The sequence below is a fragment of the Rhipicephalus microplus genome, chromosome 2 (assembly GCF_043290135.1).
Source record: "Rhipicephalus microplus isolate Deutch F79 chromosome 2, USDA_Rmic, whole genome shotgun sequence".
NCBI classification, from domain to species: Eukaryota; Metazoa; Arthropoda; class Arachnida; order Ixodida; family Ixodidae; genus Rhipicephalus; species Rhipicephalus microplus.
This window is the reverse complement of record NC_134701.1, coordinates 167,305,167-167,328,146: the sequence shown is the minus strand read 5'-3', so window position 1 is coordinate 167,328,146 and position 22,980 is coordinate 167,305,167. Positions and strand designations below refer to the sequence as shown.

Here is a 22,980-nt window from a genome sequence, read left to right as displayed (position 1 = left end):
CCCATCAGAGTTATTGGTGCTTCGCCGTGGCGGTCTAGTGGCTAAGGTACTCAGCTGCTGACCCGCAGGTGGCGGGAGCGAATCCCGGTTGCGGCGGCTGCATTTTCGATGGAGGCGAAAATGTTGTAGGGCCGTGTGCTCAGATTTGGGTGCACGTTAAAGAACCCCAGGTGGTCGAAATTTCCGGAGCCCTCCACTATGGCGTCTCTCACAATCATATCGTGGTTTCTGGACGTTAAACCTCACATATCAATCAACACCCTAGTTGGTCCGAGCTCGAGTCACTTATTCTCCTCTCTTGAGCTCTGCAACTTGTAGCCGATGTGCTTCAACACGTCATGCATGCGGTGCGTGGTTATCTGTACAGTGCCCAGCCTTTGTGCTAATGTGTAGTCACGCTGACCGGAAACGTGACGATTGCCGCCACCGATGCGCTTGTGGGCATCATTAGAGTGCTTCGGTTGCACAACATGCTGGTCAATACAATAGAGGCACATAGGTTTACAGACGCGCAACGCCCTTGTCTCGTAGGGAGATAGGCGCATATGAGCAGGCAACCACTTCGTCTTTGCAACAGTGTGAGGCAGTGCATCGCGATAAACTGTTTGCTCAGGGCAATCTCTGCGACGTAGTTCGGAACAATTAGGCGGGTTTTTCTTGTCGTCTTGTTTTTAGCCCCCCCCCCCCCTTTCTTTTTTTTCCTCGCTGCATGTCAAATGTCACGGGAGCGAATGAAACGCACTTCAATGCCTCTAACCCCAGAGTGCCGTACGTTATTGCGCGGGGAAAAATTTTTAATTTCACGCATGCTTTTATAAAATGTAAACGTTAGAGGTTCTTTGCGCTAATGCGAGACTGCAGGCTTTTGCGTCAGCCATAACTACGGTTGATCTTCAACCAATTAGGCAAGGTTTAGCAAAACACGCGCTATCTTCATTTAGTGAACCCCACGCGTCGCTACATTTCTAGCTTAGGAATCGAAGCAGAGTGTTGTATACTATCAAAGAAAGCAAAAGGCTGAAGTTTCGCCATGAGCTATAACTTCTTAGGATTCGCAGACTGTTTATTTGTTCAGTGGTGTCCCATCTATGTTTACTTTTTACAGCTATTCTTTGCAGATTCACAATAAGAATTAATTGAACTTAGGTGATGACTTTTTTAACAGTCTGTTGTTCTCATTAGGAATGTACTGTACTGTACAATGCCGCATACAATTAGCGCATACTACTGAGTCCGAGACGTGTGCAAGGTGCTTCGGCAGGGAAGGCGACGTCTCAACGAAGGCCCCATGTTGGTCGGGTTCGACGGAAAACAAGCATTTCAACTGATGCAAAAAGTGGATACGAATGGACCTTCTCACAACGGCCTGTCTTCGGTTCCCTGCTTTGCAGGGCTAAAGGTGGGAGGGGAAGAATGAAATTGGAACCAAGCATCGAAGACTGACATTGTCGCCAAAAACCGGCATGGTCCTGCGCCTTAAACAAGAATGGGAGAAGTCCGACTGACTTGCCCCCCCCCCCCCCCCCTATTTGCCCGCACCTTGCCCCTTGGAGATGATTATTGAGGGTGTCATTTCCCTCCTTCGGAGATGCTTGGTGAATTTCATGGCCGACAGTTGTCCCGTTCGTGGTGTCCTATCTTAGACGACTGCTCGTCGATCGGTGCCCCGTCCGCAGAGTTCCATAACCACCTCCAAATCGTTTACATTTTCTCTCAGTATTTTTACTTCTCTATCACCCTTAATCCCTCCCTATACCTTCCCTGGTGAACTGCTCTTGAAGTGTGTCGCACTTTGCTGCAGAAACTTGCCGTGTTTCCTTTTCTTTTCAATTTCTTTCTTTTAAAAAATCTTCCCTCTCCCCCTTTTTCTCCCCCTTTCGCATGCCTACTGTGACGACCGCAAAACGAAACGCGCTTTTCCAAATCACTTGAGTGCTTGCTTTGCCTTTGTGCCGTGGTGGCGTAGGTGAAGACAGCGTTACAGAAATATCAGCGGCCCTTGAGATGGTTTCCTGCACAATAAACAGGCCGAGTTGGGCGCCCGCAGCATCTCTGCGGACGCAGCCTGCCATTGAACGCAGCCGTCCAAACATTTCCAAAGGCAGGCTGCGCATGGAGATCTGTTGCGGATGCTCCACTAAATATGTCCAATTAGACTAAATGCTGGCGTGCCGAAGCGACCGTACGATTACGGTACACGCCGTAGTATAAGGCACCGTATAATTACAGCCACCGTGGGTATTTCAACGCGCACTAAAACCGCACAGCACATGGGGTCTTTAGCATCTCTCCCTCATCAAAATGCGACCGCCACGACTGCGGGATCGAATGCGCGTCTTTTGGGTCAGCAGCCAAGTACAACAACCAAAGTGATAGCGTGGTGACTTTTCTTCTTTCTGTAATGGATGTACACCGTGGTTGCGGTGATTGAAGGCAAAGTATAGCTAACATTTCTTTATTTAGGTAAAAATATTTTACCAAAATTTACTATGAACTTGTGTGTAAAAATGAAAAAAAAATCAATTTTTTGTTTTACTTTTTCATGCATCTCTTCACCAAATTAGGGGTATGCGGAGTTAGGTGGGAGAGATTTGAGAATCACATCTGTGCTGCTTCGGCCAGAAGAGAGGCTGCAATATGCATGGTCGATCAACTTTGGCCAGCTCAGAAAGCCCGCAATGTGGCCACCTGTCTTAGCCTCCCGGTCTCAGCGGGAGCCCAAGATGGGCCAGCGCACCTCTTTGCTGGGTGTCAGTTAAGTTTTCACACAGTGGGGGGGGGGGGGGGGTCAACAGTTTATCATATAGCAGCCTGCTTCTTTCGATGTCCTTAGAGTGGAGAGATGTACAATCAAGGCACATTCCTTCCCATAGTCTCCACCACCACTGCTTGGGAATCGTGCCTACAACTTGGTACTCAAGAGCCAAATGCACTTGCGACCATGGAATTTATGCCGAATGAGACGCCTGTGTATGACGGCATAAAAAAAAAAAAACTTACAACACGACATGCCACGACACATGCAGAATCCAAAGACAGACGCATGACGTTACATGTGGCTTGGACGGACAAGACTAGTAATATGACCATGAAGCTAAGCGATAGTAGCAAGTTCTAGCACATAAAACAAAGAACAGGAAATTCAGTACTACAGCCGAGGCTTACTCAAGCAATGCAGGTCTGGTCCTGGAAATGAAAGCAGAACGTGTCTTACGTAATTACCTACACTCTTACATATACAGAGTGAAAAAAAAATGGTGGTACACTCATCCGCATCTATTTGTGTGCGGATTGGTTCATAAATTAATGTACAGTTTCCGGGTCAGTAGCTATCGAGAGTAAGTGCAGTGGTGTGGTGCAGAGAGCGGAGAGAAGTATATAGTTGGTCCATTTCTAGATCGTTAACATTCTGCGCTGCAGTACATGGGGCCTGCTGCCCTTGGCTGTGTAATAACTCTTGCATTTGTTTGTTCCAGAGTAACTGCAGGCATTACTTTCCGCGAGGGTATAGTTTCGTTTTAGAGTGTCACTAGCCACGCGGAGAAGAGGCATACGTTACCGTTTAAAATAGACTCATGTTGCACATCGATTGAACCAGGCTAACTTTTCAGCGCATCTGCCTTCCACAGGAGTAACCCGAAAATTATTACGATGAATATGCCGGCAACGGTAGATACTACCCGTGTTTTAACCACTAAATCGGGTGCTGAGGTAATGGAGCCTGCACACGCGGCTTCATTGAACAGGCTATAGTGCGAGTTAGGTCTCTCGTACTAATAGTTATGATGACAACTGAGGCACCGTAAGGTAGTTGAACTTAACAGATACCCAAACTAGGACGAAAAAAAAGCTACGAATTCGGTAGCTCACTTACCGGGTTCACGAAAAATTGAAAGATCCTGGGTCTTTTGTTTCGAAATTCCAGCCGTTGTTCAAATGGCGCGGCAATCCACTTTTCGGAAGACGCGCAGCTTTTGAAGCTATTACTACTAGTTGCTATAAACTTCTAAAGTAATTAAAAGAAAGAGTCTTGATGATTGTAGGAATAAAGAAACATTCAAAAATATTCCAAAATATTAAAAAAAAACTGCTCACGGTTTATGCAGAAATCGTTTACAGTGAACGCACATAGGTGAACCGTGCAGCCACCGAACTAGCAAACCCTCTCTGCCTTAACGCTGAGCTTGTCAGATTGAGCGTTTCTCGACGTCGAATCTCTGCGGGAGCGTGGGAATCCACTTAATATAGCTGCGCTTGCTTATCGTCCGTCTCACTCTATCAATACCTGGCTCGTGACTCGTTATCACGTGGCCATTTGTAAGCATACGAAGCGGCCGCATCATCGGCGAGTTGATTGCAAGACCCCTGTACGGCGCTCACACTCGACCTCCCTAGTGCGCAAAGAAAACAATCGAGTCCACGAGTACGCGGATGCACCCGACAAGTGCCCCGCCCGAGGGCAGGCAACCTTCCTCCCGATGACGCTCCCCAAGACTCCTCTTGTCCTGACTCGTTGCGTGTAATAGTAACGGGCAGTATGCAAGAAGTCGCACTCTGACAGCCGAAACAACACCGAAAGCCATTATAGTACAGCATACACGTTTTAAATTTACTTAACCCATTCCTCGTCAATGACCAAGACAAGCGATGCCGGAGGTAGTAAAGCTGAACTGTCACACACGCCTGTATTTTCGAATGTATCTAGTCTGATTATACCATTTTTAGAAAGTCTTTTTGGAAGATTCTGTTTCGAGTAAAGAGGGGCGTCCGTCATTATAACTGCCACCATCACCAGTTTCTCTTAGTTTTTGTAACGTCTTTATTAAAACATTGAAAATAGTAATTTATGATGATTATGTAGACGTATCGTGTATAACAGAATCTGTGATGTGTGTTTAAAGGTGGGAGGAAAGAATAAGTATACACAAGTCAGACTGACAGAGGTTGGATAAACACATGGAACGTAGGATGTTCAGCTGTGGAGCACTTTTTTCGACCTATGTTGCTCCAGATACAACAAGCCTGACATTCTTAACCTCTCTTCGGAGCCCAGCCCTCTTTAATGCGAACGTGAGGGACGCCATTAGGGCTACAGCGTGATTGCTGTCACAATTGGTAAACGAGAATGAATTTAAACGAGAATTTTCTAGAGAGTAACTAAAAAAGATGGCCTCCAGAATTCCCTTGCGCGACCGAACGGCAACAATTCAAAGTCGCAGAAGAATGTAACTAATTTGGGACTATTTCGTTGTACTGCTAAAGTGGTGCAAAAAGCGATTGGAAATATCACCCGAAACATTATAATCACTACCCTTCTGTGAGCAGCTGTTAATCGTGATGAAATTTTATAGCCAAGAAAAACACACTTCTTGTTGCTTTGTTTTGAACGGTTGTATCTAGGGTTTCATTGTGATTCGAGAAATATGGTGACTGTTGTGCGCAGACATTGATAAACTATGTATCACATCAAAAGTGTGCATTAAGCTGCATTTCGCGAACCGAGATTTGCACAAATATTATTTGACATGTCAAAAGGGAAGGAGCAACGCCACTTGTTCTGTTCAAGACATGTGAACGAAGTTTCAACGTTGTTATTGCTGTTGTGATTACGGTGCACGGTAATAACATTTTTGTTTTTTGTTTTGTGTTTTGTGATTTAGACATTATCATGGCTTATTCTGTGACATTCAGTGTGAAAAACCCAGCGCGAACTGAGATGAACCGCAACGAGTAGAAGAGGCGAGCGCTGAATCACGCCTAAGTGGCGTCTTGGTTTGCACCGAAGTTCTCACCTTAAATGCTGTGTACCAGCTGGTCCCAAGAGAAAGCTTTAATTAACGTCTGAGACGTTGGATCACCGGATGAATTTCGAAGCAACGACCATCCTTGAAAGCGAGCCGAACTGGAGGAGAAAATTATTACTCGAGTTGTGGCACATACAGAGGACAGCCCATAACATCAACCACTCTCTCGGAACCCTTCCCCTAGTGTATTCACATGAACTGCGCTCCACGGCAAAACGAGAGAGAGTGAGGAAGGGGTCATTATCGGCCACGCGAATGCTTTGAAGACGCCGCTGCTATGTAGTCCCGCAGTCGCCCCTGAGGAAGGAACCAAGTTGGTTTCGAAACGTCGGGTTTCTTCAGAACTTTTGGTTGAAGTCTAAATAATCTCCCAGTTTCATACCCAACCAGACAGACTTCTGTAGAATATTTACATTCAAAACAGCAATTACGTAGGGGCCCCCGCGTTCCGAAAGATCATATGGCTCCAGCTCACATGGGCCTCGAAGGCAATGAAACTGCTGACACCACCGCCCGCACGCTCACTATCCTGGTAACACCTTCAGACCCATCCGAAATGAATCTCGGACCCAATCCGGCCTTAAAATTTCGAGAAATTACTAAATTCTATCGATTCAACCATTCAATTTATCCTGTACTCTGTAAGGGCCTTACAAAGGCGGAGGAACGCTTATTCCTCCACCTTTACACTAAAACACTGCTGTGCCCGGCAGTTTTTAAATATCTCGATCCTGCCTGTAAAGGAAAGTGCCCGCATTGTGCGGAGAAGTCTTCGGACATCTTCGGACATGGTGTGGGCATGCCAGTCGGCCCTTCGCCCCACCTTAAAACCGAACCCCACCCGGGAGAACTGGGAGGCGGCCCTGCTCGGCTGCTCCGACCTGGCGAGCCAGAAGGCCCAGGTGAACCGAGCCTGAGTCGTGTTGGACGCCAATAAGCTTCTGTAATGAGCAGCCCACATAGTTTTTGGTGGCTAAGGTACTCGGCTGCTGACCCGCAGGTCGTGGGTTCAAATCCCGGCTGCGGCGGCTGCATTTCCGATGGAGGCGAAAATGTCGAGGCCCGTGTGCTCAGATTTGGGTGCACGTTAAAGAACCCTAGGTGGTCAAAATTTCCGGAGCCCTCCACTACGGCGTCTCTCATAATCATATGGTGGTTTTGGGACGTTAAACCCCACAAATCAATCAATCAATCAACATAGTTTTTGTGAGGGCTGGCTCACACCGGCCCACCTCCCACATACTAACTGTATATATGTAGAATAAAGTTTTTTTTCTCTCTCTATCTGTTTCGAAGGGCCCTTAGAAACCGTCAACATATTTTGCACAGTTTTTTACCTGAATGAAAAATTAATTCATTTATTCGTTCATTCATTGCATCTGTTTTCTTAAACGCGCAACTGAATGAAGCCAGTGAGCAAAAGCAATTGCGTATCGAGTGTATCACACAGTCAACTGCGTCGTCACTCATATCCGTGGTGTTGCCTTGTCACGTCAAATGACACACGAACATATGAACGTACAGTAACCAGGGCTGACATTGGTACACAGCAGTTGAGAATTAACACTGTACTAAATTTAAAATTCAATGCCAAAACAGGCTGTGCTACGCGTATCGGAAAACGCGGTATTTTCTGACATCTGCCCGCCCAGAACAGAGACCAAGGGCGCCATGTTGCACGCGGGTCGGGTGCGCGCAGATAAAAACCGCGAACGTGCAAACAAATGAGCGACCTCGCGCTCGACGATAATGATGACGCCACGCTTACAAATGTGAGCCATCAGTTGGACTTACAGTTTCGAACGCTCACTCCGATAATGAAGGAAATTGTTTGCAATACGAGCAAACACGCTTTTGTTTTCCTCTTTCATATTGGCCTCGCAAAACGTTTTTAGCATGGTCCAAAAAGCAATGTTTACTGAGTTTTAGCATGGTTCGCTAAGTTAACTGGGGATTAAGACATAAGAACGAAGCCCTATACACAAGAAATGACACTTAGTAGTATTTAAAACCAGCTACGAATCGTTATCAACTTGCCCAGTTTTCAATACAACTCAGGGCTCGTGAGTCGCAGATTCGGTAAGGGTCATTGATCTTCAGGACAGTGTACTGTCTTTGTAGGAAGCGGGAGAACACTTCCAGCTTAGTGTATCTTTCTGATACTATCACCCGAAAAGGAACGTCGTTCTTATGCTTTTCATTGTTTCTGATTTAAACAGCTGTGAGGTTGCGTACGTGCCGTGTGTTTTTTTATTGGTCATGTATGAGTTGCGCCAGAAACAATCATATTTCAGCAAAATTTACGCTACGCCAGGTTTCGAATTATAGAGTGTCAAAGTCTGCGAGGCTAATGAAGTACAATCCATACATATTGTTTCAGCAGTTATAAAATAAAATTGACATTTATTTGAATGATATCGAGGTGATGAAAACTAGTATAGCAAGGAAATGGTTCAAGAAGACGATATTCATGCTGCCCTTTTGCAATGGGTGCTTTAGGCGAAGTTAAGCGATAATCATCAATAATCGAAGTGCCGAAGGTGCTACAAATGGCTTGCACCGACGTCACCGAAACAGTCGCGTTGGAGCGCCAACACAGGAAAACGCAAGCTTTGTGATGCCTTGTTAATATTATTAGTAAAACGCATGCTAGTTTCTTCGTTATTTATGTGCAGAGCAGTTACAAATTGACTTTGGTATTTCTTCGAATGATACCGACATCACGCTTATCACCACATGGCATCAGCCTCGTAACGTTCCAGGGACGTCGTTATCGCACTGATGCAGGTTAATTGCCACGTGATCACACTGTCTTGACGTCAATGAAGCGCACATGTTGGAGCCATGGTGCGTATACCCCGGCGTCAAGTGATTCATTGATTTATTGTTTGATATGTGGGGTTTAACGTCTCAGAATCAGCATATGATTATGAGAGACGCCCTAGTGGAGGGCTCCGAAAATTTCGACCACCTGGGGTTCTTTAACTTGCGCCCAAATCTGAGCGCACGGACCTGCAGCCTTTTCGCCTCCACTGACGTCAAGTGAAAGCTGTTAATTAAAATTGCTGTATGGCACCAATGCAGTGTGTTTACATGTTCACGAAGCTATCTTTCGCAAGATTTTTGCGCAAAAGAATGCTAGCGACAGCCAAGCGAGTGATGTTACGTGAACCGAGTTCCTGGTTCTAAGAAAGAATGCGTTATAGCGATGAAAAGTACTCATACTCTTGTTACACAGACACGCTAACCTCAATTACGATGAACCTCAGTTAACGTTTATTTATTTAACTGCGAAACTGAGTGTCACGTGACTGGCTTCACGCGAGGCGTTATCCCATGTTTGGGTCATGAAGCAAGCAGGGGCTTAGCCAGACATTTTTTTTCGGGGAAGGGGGGGGGTCAGCTCTTTGTTTTTGGGGAGGGCACCTCCTTGAAATCGTCATTTTTCGCTCCCTATGCCACGCTGAAAGAAAATTCCGCGGAGAAGGGGGGACACGGACATGGTGTGCCACGCCCTAATTGCGCCACTTGAAGTGAGTCACGAGACACTCAGCTTCGTGGTTAAATACATACGTGATAACCGAGGTTTGTAGTAACTGAGGTTAGCGTGCTCGTGTAACAAGGGTGTTATCTCAGGTGCAACGCTATCGGTTGCGACGGTGTACACTCTGTTTCGCTGCACCCAACTAACAAGACAGATAGCCCCCTTTTCATTATTGACACGTTACTGCGCCTCGAGGCTTCTTGTCTTTGCAACTTCGTCTACCTAGCTTCTTTCTGTTCTACATGTATGGGCGCGTGTGTACGTTCGTATTCGTGTGTGTGTGTGTGTGTGTGTGTGTGTGTGTGTGCGTGTGTGTGTGTGAGGTTGTATTTTTGCAATATTCCTGCTGGTATACGGAGGTTTTGGGACGATAAGCCCCCTTATCAATCAATATACCTGCTGGTAACGACGAAGTGACACCTGCTTCGGTAAAGAAACAATGCTATCGGTCGCCGGCAGTCGCGTGCCGTCAATGCTTCTTATCGCGCTGCCTTCTTTCACCACGCGATCTCCTCCTCTCCCCATGTACTCGCGATAGTACACTCTACTCGCGATAAGGATTGCGGGCTCTTGTCGGGGCGCGTGCCGTTCGCCATTTTCCTGTTACTTTCGAAGTCGCCACTCGACGGCAAACTCGGGCTTGCACAACGTGGATTCTTCGCCCCCTTACTTCCGGCCTAATCACCCTTCCTGTTTCGGTCTTATCACGAGGAATAATGCGAAAGAGAAAAAAAACTGTCCCAGGTGTTTGGACAAACGCAACGCCCTGGCTTTGTTTTTAAATTCGAAGCATTTCTCAGCGAACTTCGGCGACTTTAGCGTATCTATCTATCTATCTATCTATCTATCTATCTATCTATCTATCTATCTATCTATCTATCTATCTATCTATCTATCTATCTATCTATCTATCTATCTATCTATCTATCTATCTATCTATCTATCTATCTATCTATCTATCTATCTATCTATCTATCTATCTATCTATCTATCTATCTATCTATCTATCTATCTATCTATCTATCTATCTATCTATCTATCTATCTATCTATCTATCTATCTATCTATCTATCTATCTATCTATCTATCTATCTATCTATCTATCTATCTATCTAGCCGCTTACGTTTGGGTGCTCTCGTGGTCACTCGCTTAACTTTGCGTGCACCAAAATTAGTGTGGGAGGGTAAGATGGTTTGACGAATATGACGCGCTGGTCAAGACATGAATAAGGTCACAATCCCGTCGCGAACGTCGTCAAACACTTCTCATCGAACAGTGGCACATACCCACCCGTGGGTATGTGCTGCTGGTATGCAGGTATGTGTCCCAGGCGATCGACGCTTAGTATCTACTCAGGAACGACGAGAACACATGTGCAATTTTAACGTGCGAGCGTTAAGAAAAAATACCCGACATCGGTAGCGTCGACCTAACGAAGGCATAGAATAAATGTCAGGGTATCAGCTGTAATGCAACCCAAGCATTCTGCGTGGCAATGAAGCATTTTAACACAAAGCTATATACGCCAGGTCTCGAAACTACTTTTCAAATAGACGCTAATCTTCGTGAAACGTCAATAATGGTTGCAGTTCTGCCTACCCAATTTTATAAACATTACGTATGTATTCCTTTGATACAGCCGTCACGACGGCTTAACGTCGATTGTGGTTAGTTTTCACGCGTTCAAGTTTATTCATGTAGTAGCGTCCAGGGCCTGCATGCTCGTGAGCATCAGCGCTTCTTATCAGCTTCTGGTGCTGATAATACGCATGTTCCTGTTGGCATCGTTGCGCAAGTGCAAACAACTGGTTACATAAACATTTGAACTCCTTCAACATATGTCTGTGCGTGCAATATTTGTACATATATTTAGCGTCATTTCATGACGTGTCGCTCAACGAAAAATTGCAACATGGTCACCTTCCCTCTGCATGCTTCGCATAACGTCGATTCCGAGGTACGTGGGACCTGCCGAATTTTTTTTTTCAGGGGCGAATCTCCTTATGGCGTCACCCGTTCGTCTCCCGTTATTGTTTGTAACCACCGGCGGCACATACCCGAGAGTGTGCGTATGTGTTATGGGGGATAGACTTTTAGGCGCGAAGCTCCTTAAGCCGTGCGTCGTGCGTCCTCGATGTATGTAGTAGGTAGCCACCTCTCGTTTAGTTCTTGCAATGCCCGCTAGTGGGCGGTACTTGTGTATAATCGATACATGATGATAAGATGCGAGATGGTGGTACTTGGAGTGTTCACTAGATGGATGCATGTACAGACAGACAGACGCAAGGACGGACACATCGGCCCACGTTTGGACGGACGGACAATTGCACGAACGGACGCTTCGCCCCACTCATCGTCATTCAGTTCGGGGATATGCTGCGATTCTTTGGTTATTCGCCATACAGTACAGTGCACTGCTAAGCACTGTTTGACCCAAGTATACATAAGCGCACTCACTATGCAATGGTGATTCTTTACAAGAGTGTAGGATAACATTTTAACACGGCGTTACCATGCTATAGCAAAGCCATTACCGTCACAATAATGCATACACATCTTATTGTGCTAAAGATAGTTTGCTGGGTGTCTTACTTACTACACACAAGAATATAGATAAATAGATAGATAGATAGATAGATAGATAGATAGATAAACAAATAGATAGATAGATAAACAGATAGATAGATAAATATATAGATAAATAGATACGCTCAAAGTCACCGAAGTTCGCTAAGAAATGCTTCGCATTTAAAACAGCCAAGCGCTAGCGTGGTAGGCCACCCTACACTGGAGGTAGTTGAAAGGTGGAGTAACGATTGGCTATTCTTGGTAGCATTTCGGCGCGCACGAAATGTGTTCTCTTAACGTCGTCATAACGTCATTTAGTGCCCCTTTAACGTCGTTATTGCAACGTGTGCCAAAACCGAGTCTTCTTGCGACGCTTATGCTGGCGCTGGCTGGAAGCAACAGAGCGGCGGGCACTCTAATCAGCGGCACACACTTCAAATCTTCCGGTTTGCTCGAATGAGTTGCAATGTTCCATAGCCAGCGTGCCTTGCACAAGCAACTCGTTATGTTTCAAAGACGGCGTCTATCTCGGTGCCCACACCTGTCGCGTCGAGGAGGTGGGGACGCCCAGATTTGATAGGCGTGAGGCCTGAGCGTGTACTCTAGCAGTCGAGTGTATACCGGTTCGTATTTTTCCAAAGTCGGTGGCGCTGTCAGCTGTATGAACACACGTTCACTTCCACATCACTTATCGCTTGGCAAACACACAGGTGAGAAATGCACCACGGCACGTGTCTAGTGCTTACACTATTGAGTTGTTGGCAGTCATGCGGACTTAAATTGACAATCACAGATATGTTCCAGCATGGCGCTGTGCGCTTAATCGCAACGTGCAATCGCTGACGATGACATATGCCGTGACTTAAGTACGAAGCGCTAAACATCATCACGTGTCAGTTAAGATGAAAGTTCTTGTTGTCTTATAACTAGGCACCACTACGCATGTCTGGCCTATTATTTTTTATTACTTTTTCATGTGTACCACTCATTTTTGCACCGCTAAAATAACGAAGCATGGTGCTAGCGTAAGTCCTAGAGCCTTACTCCTTTCCGATTCAAAGCGGTCTACATGAACCGACACGCCATTATGCAGGCCAGTACATACGCTACTATAGCAGGCGGAGCCTTAAAGAAGTGGTTCGAGAAGTATGGATGATAGTCGTGTTATCACGAGTATTTAGAGTGTTCTCGTCCTGTACGACCTAGAAGTCCTACACATCCACATTTACGGCGGCATGTTTGCGAGTTCGGAAGACAGATCTACAAAACGATTAAAAATAAACTTGTCTTCGTTGGTTTTTTTGTGTGAATATTTTCTTTCTTCGCTATGTCTGCTTGAAGCCTTGACTATAACAACCTCAGGTATCGGTCAAAGAAATTGAACAGTTTTGGAGTTTTGGAGTATATGCTTTAACGCACAAAGGAAATCACTGCTTGTAATTGCGTGCAGCTCCTTTCCCTGCATGCTTGTCCGTGCTAACGAAAGAAATACTATGTGCCAGCTACGGCTGCGATGTCTGTGCCGTAACTCACTGTTTCGTCATTGTTTCGAAGCTGACAACTAAGATAGCGCCGATACTTAATGCACTCGTCGTGCAATGAACTCTGGTTGTATAGCTGGCTGCCCCCATAGAGACAACTTTTCCTCCCAGCCAGAAAGAGAAAGAATGAAAGGGACGGGTGGACATGCGCGGCTAGCACGATCGCTGATGCCAACATGGCCATGTTGTCCAATCGATAGCGTGAGTGCACTCTCCCAGAGAATGGGTTGTGTCAAAAGACAATGCAGCAGTGATGCCCTGATTACAAGAAGGGAAATCACGTAAGCGATTATGCTTGCGAGGTTCACAAAGTTAGAGAGACGACAAAGGCGTAATTCCAGGAACGACGTGAAGTATAGCGTTCATTTACAGGAACCACCGACAATCTATGAACTCGCGTGAAGGTACCAAATTTTGCGCCCGAATTACTCAAGCTCTTGCTAGCAGACTTTCAGCTGTTGATAGTTTTTTTAGGAGGAGCGATTGGAATACACTGTAAAAGTAGAGAAAGTTGCGTAGTGTTTATTTGAAGCGTGATTGTGAGAAAACTCACGTGGTCACCCACGCATTCTTCAAAGACTCAGCGACAATAAACGACATCCTTTTTTTAATCAATTATATTGATCTTATGGGCAGATATCTTAACCCGCTTCCAACCGCTGGCTCGAAAGCTGTTTCTATTTCTTTAATATGGGGGCAGCGGGGTCGAAGGCCCAGAACCTTGATATGATTGTGAGGAGGGACGCGGTAGACTCTGGAAGTTTTGACCATCTGGTGTTCTTTAACGCACACTGATTTCGCACAGTACACGGGCTTCTGCCATTTTGCCGCCATTGAAATGTGACCGCCACGGCAGGGATCGAACCCACAACCTTCGGGTCAGCAGCCGAGCATATAGTCACTGATTCACCGAGGCAGACTGAAACCCTTGGGTATCTCACGTGGTTTTGTTACTTCACACGATACCTACGAGATCAAAGGCATTGAAAGCGTTCAGCGTCTCACGTGGTTTTCGCATTGCCTCCGCCATCGACCCTCTCCTATACCAAGTCGTGACGTCGAGTCAGCTGGTTATTGTGTGACGTCATGCTCATCATGCATCAACACATAATTGGTGATTTGTGGGGCCTACGGCACGCATTAATATACTTAAGTATAGCATGACTTTTGACATGCTTTTATTATACTTTTTTGCCTTTTAGACCATTAGTCATGTATCGGAAGGTGTTGCCAGATCTCACTTAATCTGAAGGATTTCTTGGCTCAATAGGAATACAAGGTTTCCACGCTAATGACGGATGACTGTAGGAACACTCAAACTATGCCTCACAAAATTACTCTGATGAGCGTCATCTCTTCTGGATTCACCCGGGCATGTTCTGGTTAAAGGGCGCACGTGGGTACGCGTGTATCATTTGTTAAATTTTTTCCTGTCATTCCTTCATGTTTGATAACGAGAATAAGAAGTTGTGGAGAAGCCAGTGTTAAAAACCACCAAGGTTTGCTCCTGCTGCCCCCCCCCCCATCTCCTCCAAGGTACACTTGAACGAGTTTGCAGCTGTGTTCATCAACAACAATCAACAAGGTAAATGAACAGTAAGCCAGAGAAAAATATGGCAGAGGATGAAAAACAGCTTATCAGCAACAATGCAACGAACTTTCATTAGAAATAAAATTAATGAGACATTGCCTCAATTGGAGGAGGACGCTGTGGTCACCGGAAAGTGCAGACGCGCTTCACGTCAGCTCCTGTGTCTACGAATGATTTCGCAGCGGCAATCACCACGCAACCACATAAATTTGGTCTCAACGAAACCGCCTCATCATCAGGAATCAGCGAATGCCGACATCCAAATGGGCTGATCCTTTTTTAGATGCGGAGCATCTTATACTCGCGCCTTGTAGTGCGCCGTCCGCACCGCTTCTCGAACATTCGACAGCTGACGCGCGCGCATGCGCCGTCGCGCCGTCGCCCACTCTTCCACCATCTGTGCATCCCTTCCTCCATTACACACCGCGCGCGCTTCACTCCTCCACCATCTGTGCACCCTTCCTCCTCTACACACCGCGTTCGACATCTACAATTCTCCTGATTCTCCAGTGGACGCGCATGTGGCGTCGCGCTTCGAGAACATTCAACAGCTGACAGTGCATGCGCCGTCGTGCTGTATATATACTCAAGGTCGGCGCTCGCTCGCTCAGTTGCCGCTCGTCGGTTGGTTTGTACGGCGCGTCGACGTCCAAGGTCGCGGTGAAATGAATTCCAACGAATCCACAAACACAATGATCGACGTCCCTTCGACCAGCGCCGCCCTTTCGCATACGTGTGTACGTGTTCACTCATTTAACACCCCCTCCTACAACCACGTTAACCAATTTAGCCATCGACCCAAGTAAGTCGCACTTTAACACCCCGTTAACCAATTATATGGTCCGCATCCTCCTCAGTGTTCCCCCGAGGGAAGCTGCGGGCAATTTTTTTCACCACTTTCTAGCGCGTCGTGCAACGCGGAGAGGCGCAAGGCCAAGACGGGCTCCCCGACGCCCAAGGCGGCACTAAACTCTATGGAGCCGATCTCGCCGGCTGCCGGAGCGTCCGGCGACGACGCCGAAGCAAGTGAAATCGATTTTCAAGAATAAAATGCCGAAATGCGTGACGAATCGACAGATGAAAAGGGATGACACAATGTCAAAAGGCGATGCCGTCGCGGCGAAGACAAAAACAAGGAAAACGGCTTCGATGGCGAACGCAATGGCACCAACGCTGATGCTGGGAGTACGGGTAAGACGAAAACCAAAACCCAAGAGATCGGCCGAATCGAGAAGAGGAGCAGGATGCCTAGGCTACCTGCTGGTGGCTATAAGGTTGCTATTAGACCTAGAGGAGGACTATGCGTGGCTCATCTCAGCCCGACGAAAATCAACGGGTGCGTGTACGGAGCAGCTGGCATACCGTTCGAGGACAGAGACTACGACGTCATCCGTTCGAACAAGATTCAGAACATTTAAGTGGTGAGCACTCCTGATCTGGATAGGGCTGATCAGTACAGACGAATCAAGCAGATAAACTCCAGAGGCAACGTACACGAAGTGGCGGCCAATGAGACAGCACCCGGAGATACATCCAAGGGAGTCATCAGAGGGATTTCTCTGGAGGAGACGCCAAGAAATATTATATCGGTTCTTGTTACGGCTAGGAACCCCATGGTCATCACTGCAAAGAGGCTCCGAGACACCCCGAATGTCATAACGCTCTTCAGCGGCAACAGGGTCCCGACTACCGTGTGCTACGCCGGGGTCATCACATACGGTGTGCTCAATCGAAAACAAATAGACTTTTGCAGACAGTGTAACAGGATTGGCCACAGTGGCGATGTCTGCCCCAACCCGACGGATAGGCTCTGCTTTCGGTGCGGTGCCTTCAGCCCACATAGAGGCCATATGTTCAAACCCAAATGCCAGATGTGCGGCAAGAATCGTACCACCGCGGTCAGAAACTGCAAAGCCAAGAATTAGGGGCCCTTCATCGTCAAGCAAAGACAGTGAGCCAAGACACAAGAAAATCAGACACAAGCGACTCCTCCAGCAAAAGAAAAATCCCACTCGAGGTCGAGATAGAGATCAAGGGAACGACGAGGGATGGGGCCCACTTCTAAAGGCTCCACGTCTGTCAGGTCGCAGTCCAGGTCCGGATCAAAGTCAAGGGATTCGCCATACATGGTGAGCTGGGCAGATAAAGTACGCGGGTCGCGACCGGATGAGACTGGGGAGTCAGTTAAACACACTAATGAAGAACTCGAGAAGCTCAAAGCAGAAAATACCCAAATGAGAGAGATGATTGCACAGGTCAAAATTGAGCGACTTTCGCGGGAGGGTGCAACCAAGAAACTAAAAAAATCCACTCCTACCATGATAGCGAATAACGAAATTCCAACGATAGGTGAGGATCGCATGGTGGTAACCCCCCCCCCCCCCCACCCCCCCGGTCAAACGAAAGGCCAAAAGTAAAAAGACAGTGGAACCGCAAGTTTCCAGGCAAGATCTCGCTGAACAGAAAAGATTAGATACTATTGAGAGGAAGGTAGATCAAATACTAGCAACGATCCAATCGTTAGTCGAGGCCACGACCAAAGCGTCTATCGATATTGCAGAAATCACCGCCAGAGTCGAAACAATAGAGTGATGCACCAATAGTACAATGACAACAACACCTACTCTACATGCAGGGGCCATTGTGCAACCACAGCAACAGTACTCCTCGGATAATCCAACACCGGCGACACCTATAGCTTTTCTACGGCAAGCTACTTTTATCCCTCCGTCACACGCGACCTAAGGTAAGGGCAGACGAGGTAAGGGACAGTTCAAAATCTGGCAATGGAATCGTAGGGGATACGAGACCAAAAGATGCGTTCTCCAACAATATATTAAGCAGGGCAATAAACCGGACGTTCTTTTGCCCCGGAAAACGCATGGGCTTGCCAAACTGGCGGGTTACCAATCCGTAGTCACCAGATTGGGTGACCGTGATAGAATTTTCACGACATTAGTTAGCAGAGAACAGACGGTCGAAACCCGAGAACTCAGCGTAGAACATGATTACATGATGACAAAAGTAATTCCTCGAAATTCACGGGCGACAAGTATTTTTATATTAAACGTATATAGGAACATGTCAAATGAGCGACGAAAATTCAATAATTTCTTCAGGAAAGTGGTTGTGGTAGCGGGAGACGCTCCACTTTTAGTGGGTGGAGACTTCAACGCTCCACACGAAGCTTGGGGCTACGGCTTCACCTACCCTCCAAAGTATACAAAACGAGAACTTAACGTTATTCACCGAGCCCAGTGCACTCACGCGAATAGGTACTAGTGCCGAAAGAGACACGACGCTGGATGTCACTATGACTAAAAAAATTGGCAGATCGTACGTACAGTGAGAATCGATGATATGCGAAGCACAAATGAGGAAGGTTGCTATGTCACTCTAAAATCAGCACAATGTTACGAGGTGGAGGTAAATAATGCTGTACATGACTTACGTGTCACGATTATCATGTTTGGATGTATCTTTTACCTTCGTCATCTATTCACGTCACGTGATACCAAATTTAGTATATGTGGAGCTAGCGAAACGGCGGCGAGCACGCTATGGGCGTGGTATGTTGTCATTTTTTTTAATGACACGCTTGTCAGCATTATTATGTTTGCACCAGTCATATACTTTTGTCCTCCATTTACGTCATGTAACACAAAATTCGGTATATGTGGAGTTAGCAAAACGGCCGTGAGCGCATCATGAAGGGCTCAATATACTCCAAGGTAGCGTTGACGCATGCGCACCCTAGAAACAGCGACGCTACATTAGCAAAACGCGAGCACTCTTTAGTCTCACGCCAGGCGGGACCAGTGCGACCAGCGTGCGTCGGCCCGGCTCGACAGCAACCGGCGCGAAATGCGACGTGCTGCATTTCGCGCCGATGCGTTACCCAGACAGCACTGCGCCTCCCTCTTTTCGTGATGGAAGGACGCCGGACGCACTGAAACGCGCACGCGTCAAAGCAACGCAGCGCGGCGCGCGCCTGCGAGTATATGGAAAGACCAGCGCCTGCCGTGGCAACGCTGGCATGACGTGACGAAATGAACGCCGGCGAGCACGCACACCGCGTCACGTCAGAATGTATTGGCGCCTTGACTGTGACATGTAGTAATGTTCTCACATGACACGCATCTCATGATTATCATGTTTGCACCAGTCACATACCTTTGTCATCCATTGACGTCACGTAAAACCAAATTTCGCGTATGTAGAGCTAGCGAAACGGCCGTGATTGTATCATCAGTGTGTCATGTAGTCATATTCAACGTTTACATGACACGCGTCTCATATTTATCATGTTTGCAGCAGTATCATACATTCGTCATCCATTCACGTCCCGTATTACCAAATTTGGTATATGTGAAGCTAGCGAAACGACCGGCAGCGCATCATGAGCGTGGCGTGTAGTCATGTTGTTACATGACACGCATCTCATGATTATCATGTTTGCACCAGTCATATCCCCTCGTGATTTATTCACGTACCGTAATAACAAATTTGGTATATGTGACGCGAGCGAAATGGCCGCGAGCGCATCATGAACATGGCATGTAGTCATGCTGTTACATGGCACGCACATCATGATTGTCATGTTAGGGTCGGTCGCTTGTGTTCGGCATACAATCATGTCACGCCAAACCAGTTTTGCAACATGCCGTGTGAATGAAACCACCGCAAAAGCTGCAGGACCATGAAATGTAAATCATGACATTCATGACATGCATGTCATAATTTTTATGTTATGACTAGTCAAATATGTTCTTGATACAGTCACGTTATGCCATACCAAGTTTGCTATTGATACCATTATCGAAACGGCCAGGAGAGCTAGAGGTCGTAGGCGGCTAGATAGATAGATAGATAGATAGATAGATAGATAGATAGATAGATAGATAGATAGATAGATAGACAGATAGATACGCTCAAAGTCGCTGAAGTTCGCTAAGAAAAGCTTCGCATTTAAAACGCCTCGTGTGCGACGTGGTATAACACTTTCGACGATCTGGGTAGTGACCATAGCATTCTCGTGACGACCATACCACGCGATAACGACGCAACTCGGTCATCCAATCGAATGAAACGGCTTGTTGACTGGGACAAATTCAGAGAGATAAGACGACAGTCGTCTTCCCCTCCCACATAGGTCATAAAGAGCTGGTGTGAAAACGTAATAAGGAACGTTTGGCAGGCCACTCAATAAGTGCAGGCGGACCTTCCTATCGACAGGCTAGACAATAAACTTGTACACCTATGGCATGCGAAAGAAGCACTTAAGCGAGATGGAGGAAGCATAGACACCAAAGAGGGTTACGAAAAAAGATCGCGCAACTAAACAGTGACATTGAGGCTTTTGCATTGCAACTAAACGAGCAACAATGGAAAGAAATTTGTAGAGACATGGGAAGGCAGCTCGGAGCTTCCCGAACGTAAAAGTTGCTTTGGTTCCTTTAAATCCCAACAAATACTAAAATGGAACAGAGGCACACCATTCGCAAATTAACACGCAGTAACAAAGGAAACGAGGAGCAGTTAATCGAGGATCTAAAGGCTTCATACGTTGCACAGACCCCACCCGTGCGACACCCTGATGACTCGGGAGACGCCAATCCAGCGTTAGACCACAATTCACCATGGCGGTGATAGGAGCGGAATTTCGCAAATAAATCTTAAATCGGCACCATGGCCGGAGGTGTAACAAACCGCATGCTCCGAAACCTGGACGAGGACTCTATAAAATTCTTAACCGAGTATATAAGCGAGTGCTGGATCAGCGGCGAGATGCTTGAGTCATGAAAAGAAGCCACAGCAATCTTAATTCTTAAACCAGGCCAACCAATCAACAAAATGAACCAAAGGCCTATTTCGCTCACGTCGTGTGTGGGAAAGCTACTGGAGGACGCCTTTTTCTGTAGAGTGAATGACTACCTAGATGATGATGGTCGCTACCCAGATACAATGCTAGGCTTTAGGCGGCACTTGTCTACACAAGACGCCATGCTGCAAATTAAGCACCAAGTACTCTATCATAAATCCAGATCCACCCGGGCCATCCTTGGACTGGATCTCAAGAACGCCTTTGATAACGTGGCACATAGCGCCATTCTAGCTCAAGTTTCTAGCCTAAACATGGGAGAGAGAGCATACAATTATGTTAAAAGCTTCGTGTCTAGCAGGAAAATGAGGATCATTATAGGTGATGTTAAATCAGACCTGTACAAGTTGGGCAGCATCGGAACGCCACAGGGCTCAGTAATTTCGCCAATGCTTTTTAATTGTATAATGATAGGTCTACCGAAGGAACTTGATAAAATTCTGAGAGTTCATCACTCCATCTATGCAGATGCTATTACCATCTGGATAGCCGACGGTCGTGATGGCTACATAGAGCAGAGGCTTAGCCGTAGCCACGGTGGAGAGATACCTAGATGGTACGGGCCTTCAATGTTCGCCAGAAAAGTCGGAGCTCCTTGTATATAGACCCACGCTTAGAGGCAGACCGCCAAAATCGTACGCACGTAGTCGCGATTACGAAGAGATTATAGTCAGCACGGCCGATGGCAAACTTATACCCATAGTTCAGCATATAAGAGTCCTCGGATTGATCATTGAGTCCAAAGGAAGCAATGGGAAAACCATTCACAAGCTACAAACCAAGGTCGACAACGCTATGAGGTTAGTGCGCAGGGTTACAAATGGACACCGAGGCATTGGCGAGGCCCACGTCATGCGCCTAATACAGTCGTTTGTAATTAGCCATGTTGCATTCGTAGTGGCTTTCCACAATTGGCACACCGCAGAGAGCAACAAAATTAACACCCTGATCAGAAGTGTGTACAAACAAGCCTTAGGCGTTCGAGAATATGCAAGTACAGAACTACTCCTGAAACTAGGCGTTAACAACACGCTAGATGAAATTGCCGAAGCCCAGCGCATCTCACAATTATAAAGGCTGCCAGCAACGAAAACTTGCACGAACATATTAGCGAAATTGGGTACCACATACCACATTCAGCATGGCGAGAAATGCGACATTCCCACCTACATTCATTCCAAAATCGTGATAAACCTGGTTCCTAGAAATACGAACTCTACCATGAATGCAGAACGCAGACACCACAAAGCAAAAGCGCTGCTCAAGACACACGGGACAAGTGAAAAGTCTGTGTTCGTAGATGCGAGCCCATACTCCAAGAAGAAAGCGCATGTTGCAGCGGTTGTAGACGTGAGCGGAAACTGCGTTGATGCCTGTACTGTCTTTACGACACGGGTTGAGGAAGCTGAAAAGGTGGCCGTCACCATGGCTCTCACTTCCGGAAAACACATCTTCATTCTGAGCGACTCGCAGGTCGCAGTGAGGAATTTGCGTGCGGACGCATTTCGCAAAGTGCCCTGAAAATTCTAGCGAGGAACCAGGAACTGAGGGGTGCGGAGGAATGTATATATCTAATATGGTTCCCGGCACACACTGACGCGGCCACCAACAACCTGAACGAGACGGTCCATGCGCAGTCACGAGATTCAACCCGCCGCGCATCCTAAGAGGTACCCTCGTCGGGAGATGCTGCTGCCGAAATGGTACCTGTATTAAAAGACAAGATCTCCAGCTACGCAGAACATACCAAGTATCACCGTGACTTGAGGCGTATTTTTCTTCCACCTCATCCAAAATTAAATCGAAAACAGGCGACAGACTGGCGAAAATTACAAACTCATTCTTTCCTCAGCCCTGCTCAGTTACACAGAATGTTTCCAGCAATTTACCCAGACTGGATATGTAAAGCAGAAGCAGCCTCCCTAAGTCACATGCTCTGGGAGTGTCCCGAGAAGCGAACAGACTCCCCAGAACCACTCCGGGAGCGCTGGCGGAAAATGCTGCTCAGCTACGAACTAGCAGGCCAAACCTGGGCTATTCAGCAGGCCAG

At 46.8% G+C, this 22,980-nt stretch overlaps 2 protein-coding genes across 3 annotated transcripts in view; one reads left to right on the top strand and one right to left on the bottom strand.

Annotated features, from left to right (window-relative positions):
• The window catches only part of LOC119170586 (thromboxane-A synthase), a 33,596-nt gene extending 29,583 nt beyond the window's left edge, over positions 1-4,013 (bottom strand). Inside the window, exon 1 of the mRNA XM_075887060.1 lies at positions 3,875-4,013. The gene's annotated coding sequence lies outside the window, so the exon portion shown is untranslated. The remainder of the gene's footprint in view (positions 1-3,874) is intronic.
• LOC142796438 (Na(+)/dicarboxylate cotransporter 3-like) overlaps positions 1-22,980 on the top strand; it is a 136,823-nt gene that overhangs the window by 42,091 nt on the left and 71,752 nt on the right. The window lies entirely within an intron of this gene.